The sequence below is a fragment of the Strigops habroptila genome, chromosome 20 (assembly GCF_004027225.2).
Source record: "Strigops habroptila isolate Jane chromosome 20, bStrHab1.2.pri, whole genome shotgun sequence".
Classification (NCBI taxonomy): Eukaryota; Metazoa; Chordata; class Aves; order Psittaciformes; family Psittacidae; genus Strigops; species Strigops habroptila.
This window is the reverse complement of record NC_044296.2, coordinates 3,224,335-3,231,734: the sequence shown is the minus strand read 5'-3', so window position 1 is coordinate 3,231,734 and position 7,400 is coordinate 3,224,335.

Here is a 7,400-nt window from a genome sequence, read left to right as displayed (position 1 = left end):
CAGCATGGGCAGCACAAGCGTCCTCAAACTGCCCTGCCAACGTGCTTCAATTCTGAATGAGGAGGACCAGCTTTTCGGGTGAGAACGAAGGCTGTCTCTATTCAGCCCCCGACCCCTCTGCTTGAGGGTCTTAATGAAGGGGCCTCATTAACACCAAAGGTGAGGTTGCCATTATAATGTAGCTACTGGTCCACTGTAGGCTGAATCGACACCTATCAATTCGTTTCGCCCGGCTATTGAGCAGCCGTCTGATGACGGTACCTTTCTCTTGTACTCTATAGACAGAGGTCAGGGTTGGCCAAGTGATGTAACGGTCTGTGTCGTGCCAAGGGAGGCTGGACCTGCCACGAAGAGCATTGCACAAGCTGGATTTGTCCCACGTTGAATACAAGCTGCTGGCAGAAGTGCAGGCTGGAGAAGATGGGCCCAGGCACCTTATGTGCCCGCTGGAGCAAACACAATCACGGTACAATAGGAGGGAGTGAGATTCACTGCTGAAATTTGTGTCTGCTTTGCATGAGGCTCCTTTTGGTTGATGCCAGAGTCACTGAAAGGTGCTCATCTGCATGCTCAGAGAGAGGCCACCTTCCCCCTGGTGCCTGTCGCCTTAGACAGGATAACTTTAGGCCACTGAAAAATATCAGATGGGGCTAAAAATAGCCTGAAATACAGGACATGACAGGAGATATCAGGAGGGGACTCTGACTAGCACCAAAAATCCTGGTCAGAATTGTTTTCTGAATTGAAGAGTCCAAAAGCAAGTAGAAATATAGGATAAATATACTGTCAGGTATCACACAATCCCAGACTGGTTTGGGTTGGAAGAGACCTTCAAGCTCATCCTGTTCCAACCCCCTGCCAGAGGCAGGGACACCTTCCACTAGAGCAGGTTGCTCCAAGCCCCTGTGTCCAACCTGGCCTTGAACACTGCCAGGGATGGGGCAGCCACAGCTTCTCTGGGCACCCTGTGCCAGCGCCTCAGCACCCTCACAGGGAAGAGCTTCTGCCTCAGAGCTCATCTCAGTCTCCCCTCTGGCAGGTTAAAGCCATTCCCCTTGTCCTGTCCCTACAGGCCCTTGCTGATTTTTGTGGATTCAGGGTCAGCTGCTCTCTGACAGATTTCATCAAAACTAAACTGTTTTGTTGGAATGGTATGAAACGAGCTTTCACCTGTCTACACAGCAACTGGAGGTGGGGTTGCCACATATGTAAATGTATGCAAACCACCTCCGATCTAGGTAGCCCAGGTATGATAGCAGTTCAGATAATACCCCACGTATGGGCTATGCAGACTTGCCTGTGGCTCAGGGAATTTGGCTGGCCCTATCCATGCTGAAATTTATCCCACTGAAACCTAAATCATTATCGCTGCTATCACTCCCTGTGAGACAATAGTGCAACCGATTGCAGCAGAGTCACATCTTAGCATTGTGGAACTTCTCACATGCTTTGGAGCTTGGTTTCGTGGCATAAAGGCCCAGGCTTTATGCCACAAATACAATCAATCTGGACACATTTCATGCAAATTCCAAAAGCGTTGTGTAAACAGTGCAGTTTCAAGAGAGTCAGGTTGGAATATAAAGCGACATACACATGGCAAATACCATTTCAACCAACACAGAGAGAACTGAGAATTGTCTCTGCAGCTAAGCTGTGGAGGCAGAGCTGTAACTGATTCCTTCCCTTTGTTACTTGGGCATCAAAATAAGGCGTGTAATACATACTCATGAGTGAATCCATTACACATACATTGTATATGCCATCAATATTTTAGATAGATGAAGAATACTGGGCTGCATCCCCAGAGCATGAGCAGCAGGTCGAGGGAGGGGATTCTTCCCCTCTCCTGCGCTCTGGGGAGACCCCCCCCTCAGTCCTGATCCAGGTCTGGGGCAACAGCACAAGAGGGACGTGGAGCTGCTGGAGCGAGGCCAGAGGAGGCCCCGGAGCTGCTGCGAGGGCTGGAGCAGCTCTGCTCTGGAGCCAGGCTGAGAGAGCTGGGCTGGGGCAGCCTGGAGAAGAGAAGGCTCCTGAAGGGGAGACCTTAGAGCAGCTCCAGTGCCTAAAGGGGCTCCAGGAAACCTGGAGAGGGGCTTTGGACAAGGGCCTGTAGGGACAGGCCAAGGGGAATGGCTTTAACCTGCCAGAGGGGAGATTGAGATGAGCTCTGAGGCAGAAGCTCTTCCCTGTGAGGGTGCTGAGGCGCTGGCACAGAGTGCCCAGAGAAGCTGTGGCTGCCCCATCCCTGGCAGTGTTCAAGGCCAGGTTGGACACAGGGGCTTGGAGCGACCTGCTCTAGTGGAAGGTGTCCCTGCCCGTGGCAGGGGGTTGGAACTGCATGAGCTTGAAGGTCCCTTCCAACCCAAACCATTCCATGATTCTGTGGTTCTCTGAATACGATAAATTTGGACGCATTTGATGCAAATTTCAAAAGCATTGTGTAAACCTTACAGATGCAGGCCATTTCCTTCCATTGCTCATGTGTTTTTATATGTTGTGAAATCTATTTTAAATATATGCATGAAACGTGCCACAAAACATCTGACACGTGCAAAACATATTACTGTACCGTATGGGCAGTGTATAAGGTCACTCAGGAACAGCTTGAAAACAGCAATCATTTGCATATGGAGATATAGCTGTTTATATGGTGATGCTGTTGTAGGGGAGTAAGGGGTATGTCCCAGGTCCATGTTGGTCACTGGCAACATCATGGAATGGTTTGGGTTGGAAAGGACCTTAAAGCTCATCCAGTTCCAACCCCCTGCCACAGGCAGGGACATGTCACACTAGACCATGTCGCCCAAGCCCCTGTGTCCAACCTGGCCTTGAACACTGCCAGGGATGGAGCACTCACAACTTTCTTGGGCAGCCTGTTCCAGCACCTCACCATTCTCACAGTAAAGAATTTCTTCCTTATATCCAACCTAAATCTCCCCTGTTTAAGTTTGAACTCAACTTGAACTTGAGTTCTAGTGGTTTTTAATCCATCTGTGTGTCTTTCGGTAAGGATGGTAAATGTTATTCAATAGTACACGATTCAATCTTGAAGTAGGATGATTCCTGCTGAATAAATTCAACTTGTTGCCATTTTTGCTCCATTTCACAGATTTGCTTTTGATTTCACTTGGCATTACTCCGGTGGATGTTAATTCCTGGCAGTATTAGGATAGAAAACAGCAAAATCTCACATATATTAATCTTTACATTTCCACATTACAATTCTTCATTGATTACTTTTAAAATTGGTTCCATAAAGCACTTAGGAAAATATTGCAGTTTGCACGTTATTGGCATTACATGGCACTACTTCTGGCTCCAGCCCAGCAAAATATATTCCTAAGTATAAGGAAGTACCATTGATATCAATGGAATTATTCATATTCTTAAAATTAAACATATGCTTAAACATTGTAGTGAACTGGGACAGCTGGGCTCTTATGGAAGGCCTATCACAATAAATGCAGCATCGATTGCAGATTGTGAGTTTTATAACCCAATGCACAATTGAGTGTTGCTTTTGGTGACTGCTTCAGCAGTTGAGCTAAATCTTTGCCTTTTGTGAGATATTTGCAACACTGAAACTAAGTGTGCCATTGCAGAACAACCCGATTCCGTTTTATGTTTAAACATGGTTATAAAATCCCATGTGCTTAAGTGAGCTCGTGACCTGGGACCCGAGTGACTGAATGTTCATAGAAAGTGAATAATAAAAAGTAGAGAGCAGTCCTAATTGGAACCACATTTTGAGCTGTAATGGGAAGGCACAGCAAAATTAATCCTTCCATTTTAGGTATTTTGATAGCAGCCATTACTAGAGAATTGAAGTTATTTCAACCTCTTTGTCAGACAAATGGGAACTGCTTGTTTTTATTCTGAGAACAGCAGTGAGAATGTCCTACTAAGTGGAACCGAATCACGGGGTTTTTTAGAAAAAACTGAAGAGATCATTTGAGCTTTTGATTAAAACCTCTTTTTTTGTCAGCTGGTTTATTTGGCCATCTAATGGCTGTGCTTCTCCTTGCTGAGAAGCGACTTTTACCCACGTCTCCTCTATGATCACTGCTCAAAACCAGCCCCGATTAAGTGTGCAGACACCGTGTGAGCTAATACAGAAAGACGTAGGCAGGGGACCTCAAGACCCTGACTGCTGCAATCACAGTGACAGCATATCCACTGAAGTACAACTTTCAGCTAATCAGGACCTGATACCTTTCATCTGTCCAGATCAAGCACCAATATCTGAAAATCCTGGCATTTGTTTGTGTCCCGATGTCTAATTTAGTCTTTTATGAAGAGTGAATAGAAAGGATGTAGGTAAAACAATGAAAACAAAAAAGAAACCTCTTTCCTAGTGGTTGTGAGGTGGGTGTAACAAAACTGTCAGCCCCTGAGTTGGAAATCCTGTGTCAAGCCTCAAAAGTAGCACTTCAAGTTGAAAGGACAAGACGTTTAGAGATAATAATTCTTGGAGCTTATCTGTTTCCTTCCTGGGTTTCTGAACCCTTTGCTGTTCATGGTTTCAAACTTTTGACTGCAGGCCTGAGAGATTAAAACTGGAACTAAAATCAAAGCTGAATCGATGTTGGTTTAACATGACTCCAGCAGAGGGTTCTTTAAATCAGTCATAAAGATTGCCAGGCTGGCAATAAGATCCCAGGACCTAGCAACATCCATTCCGTGTTTCAAAACTATTATCTTCTTTCTCTTTGAGACAGTTAACGACTAAAGATCTTTTGCAAAAGACATGAGAGACACTCCAGTGAAGCAATTTCTTCTCCTGGCATTGTTAAGAGCAAGGACTGAGTTATTATTAATTACTTTTGCATTATTTATGCAGGCCCATGAATGTGCAATGTCTTTTCCAGATAAATCACTCTGCCTTGAAAAGTTTCCAGCCTGCGAGCCAAACCCTGCAATGTAAATCTGTAACAGCAGGAGGCAACTCGGCACAGCAGAACAGGTAAGTGTTAATCCTTGATGCTGCAGGACTGGTGTGTTATCACCAGCGTTATTTCATTTGTGTTGCAATTGCACCAAATAGACTCAACTGATGCCGTTGTTTCACAACCTCTTTAATCTGGCATCAGTTGAAAGGAGCAGCCTCTATCCTCTTCCTCATTCTCTTGCCTCGTTTTTTGTGGTTTAGGCAGCCACATGGAGCACCAAATCAGGGGAACAATACGGGTTCATCTGGCAAAAATAAGGAAAGGTTTCACTTTGACCAGTCCTAGCTCAGATCCCAGAGCACACGGGTTTGCTGCTCTTCCTGCCCTGCCTGTTCTCCTGTGTTGCTCTGCTGAGTGAGCCAGCCACCAGTTACCCCCAGAGAGGCACCCACAGGCCAAGGGTCCCAGTGCAGAAGGTACTGTCAGAGCTCCTTATGGCTTGGTGGCATCGAGCAGGGGTCAGTGTTGCCTTTCACGCCCTGAGGGCTCCCAGCTTTACCCATCCAGTGCTCTGGTCATCCCTGCAGGGCCCCTCTCAGCTCAAGGCAAAAATGTCCCGACTCATCCCTTTGACAGGACATCCAGGACAGGTTGGGCGCGGCTTGGAGCGACCTGGTCCAGCGGAAGGTGTCCCTACCCATGGAACTAGGTGAAGTTTAAGGGCTCTTCCAACCCAAATCGTTCTATGATTCTATGATTCTATGACAGCCCCACTGGATTTTGGGGGGTGTTTGTCAGCTCTGCGGTGCAGGCTGCGCCCCACGAGCTGGAGCTGTGGCTCTCCGACAGAAAGGACAGAGCATCTCTGAAAGCTCAGGGACCTTTTGGAGGTACAAGCCCCCCTTTGCAGCCCTGGGGACACCCAGACCGCAGTCACATGCTGGTGTCAGGGCTGCTTCCCTTTCTCAGGCTACAGCCCTGCTTGGAGCAGGAGGCCCTGCCTCGGGCACTGCAGTCCTTTTAAAGCTGCTTTGTGGGTTTCTTTTCTTTTCTCTTTCTTTTTTCTTTTCTTTCTTTTCTTTTTTTCTTCTTTCTTTCCTGCCCCCCCCCCCCCCCCCCCCTTCAGGTTCCCAGGGCTGGGGATTCAGCTTCTGGCTTCATCCAGAAATCCCTGAGGGTTTCAGATCCCCACGAGGCCTCTCAATGTCTTGATCTGCTTGAATAGGCATTTTTAACACGGCCCCGGCTGTCATCGGGGCCTGTTACAGTCACTCAACTGCAGCAACATTGTTCTCAAGGCGGCGGCGCCCGGGACACCTCCTTTATTACCATACTGCACAGGGGATTGTGCTGCTGGGCTTTCTCTGCCGAGCATCCCACCAGTTCCATGGCCAGAGGCAGCCAATTAGCCCTCCTTGCCCATGCCTCATCCTCCATCCCTTCGTGGCTCTCTCAGCATCCCCATCCCGCGGGGCTGCTGGCTCCTGTCCATCGCCAGCGGTGCTGTCGGAGGTGAAGGTGACCCCCTTTTCCTGTGCCAGGCTCCCTGGCAACGCAGCCTTTCTTTGCGAGCGGCCTCCTCCACCCCCTGACGGGGAGAGGGGCTGTGAAAGCCCCGCTGCACTTTTGAACTTGCTGCCGGCGCGCTCAGTGGCTGCGCGGGACGGAGCTGAGCGAGGGGCTGAGCCCAGCGGGGACCCGGTGCAATTGCCCAGAAGTTATTAATAGGCTGTAGAAGAATGTGATGGGCTGGGGAAGGGGTGAGGAAGGGGGAGAGCAAGAGGGAGTGAAACAGGGAGGGTCAGTGAAAGGGAGACGGGGTGATGAGGGGAGAGGCAAGAGTGACAGCACGCAGGGCAGACAAAGAGGTGAGGAGATGGGCACCAGCATGGGTGGCAAGGGCAGAAAAGGGCTGGAGCTCTGAGTCCCCGCCTTGTTCTGCACCTTGTGCAGGTGTCTCATCGGTGGCCACGCTGCGGCAGAGGTGTCTGAGCCCTGTGCTGGGGGATGGAGAGGGCAGAGGGTTCAGTCCTTGCACAAGGCATCCCTTTCCCCAAGACGAAATATTGCTCATGGGGTTCATGAGCCAAATTTGCCATCTAGTGGCTCTGGGGACCATTGCAGAGGGACCCACGAAGCAGCAGGGCCACTGCATGGGCACTCTGTGGCATCTTGTTCCTCACAGGTTAAGCCCAGAGTGCTTCTGGTTTTGCTTTACTCATGGAATCATAGAATACCAAGTTGGAAGGGACCTCAAGGATCATCTGGTCCAACCTTGCTTGAAAAAGCACAACTAAAACTAGATGTCCCAGCACCCTGTCCGGCTGATTCTTAACAGAGTCCAGCATTGGGGAATCCACCACTTCCCTGGAGAGATTGTTCCAGTGGCTCATAGTTCTCATGGTGGAAAGCTTTCCTCTTGTGGCCAGTCTCCCCAGGAGTAACTTGTGCCCATCACTCCTCGTCTTTAACCTGTGACTCCTTGTGAAAAGGAAGCCTCCATCTTTTTTG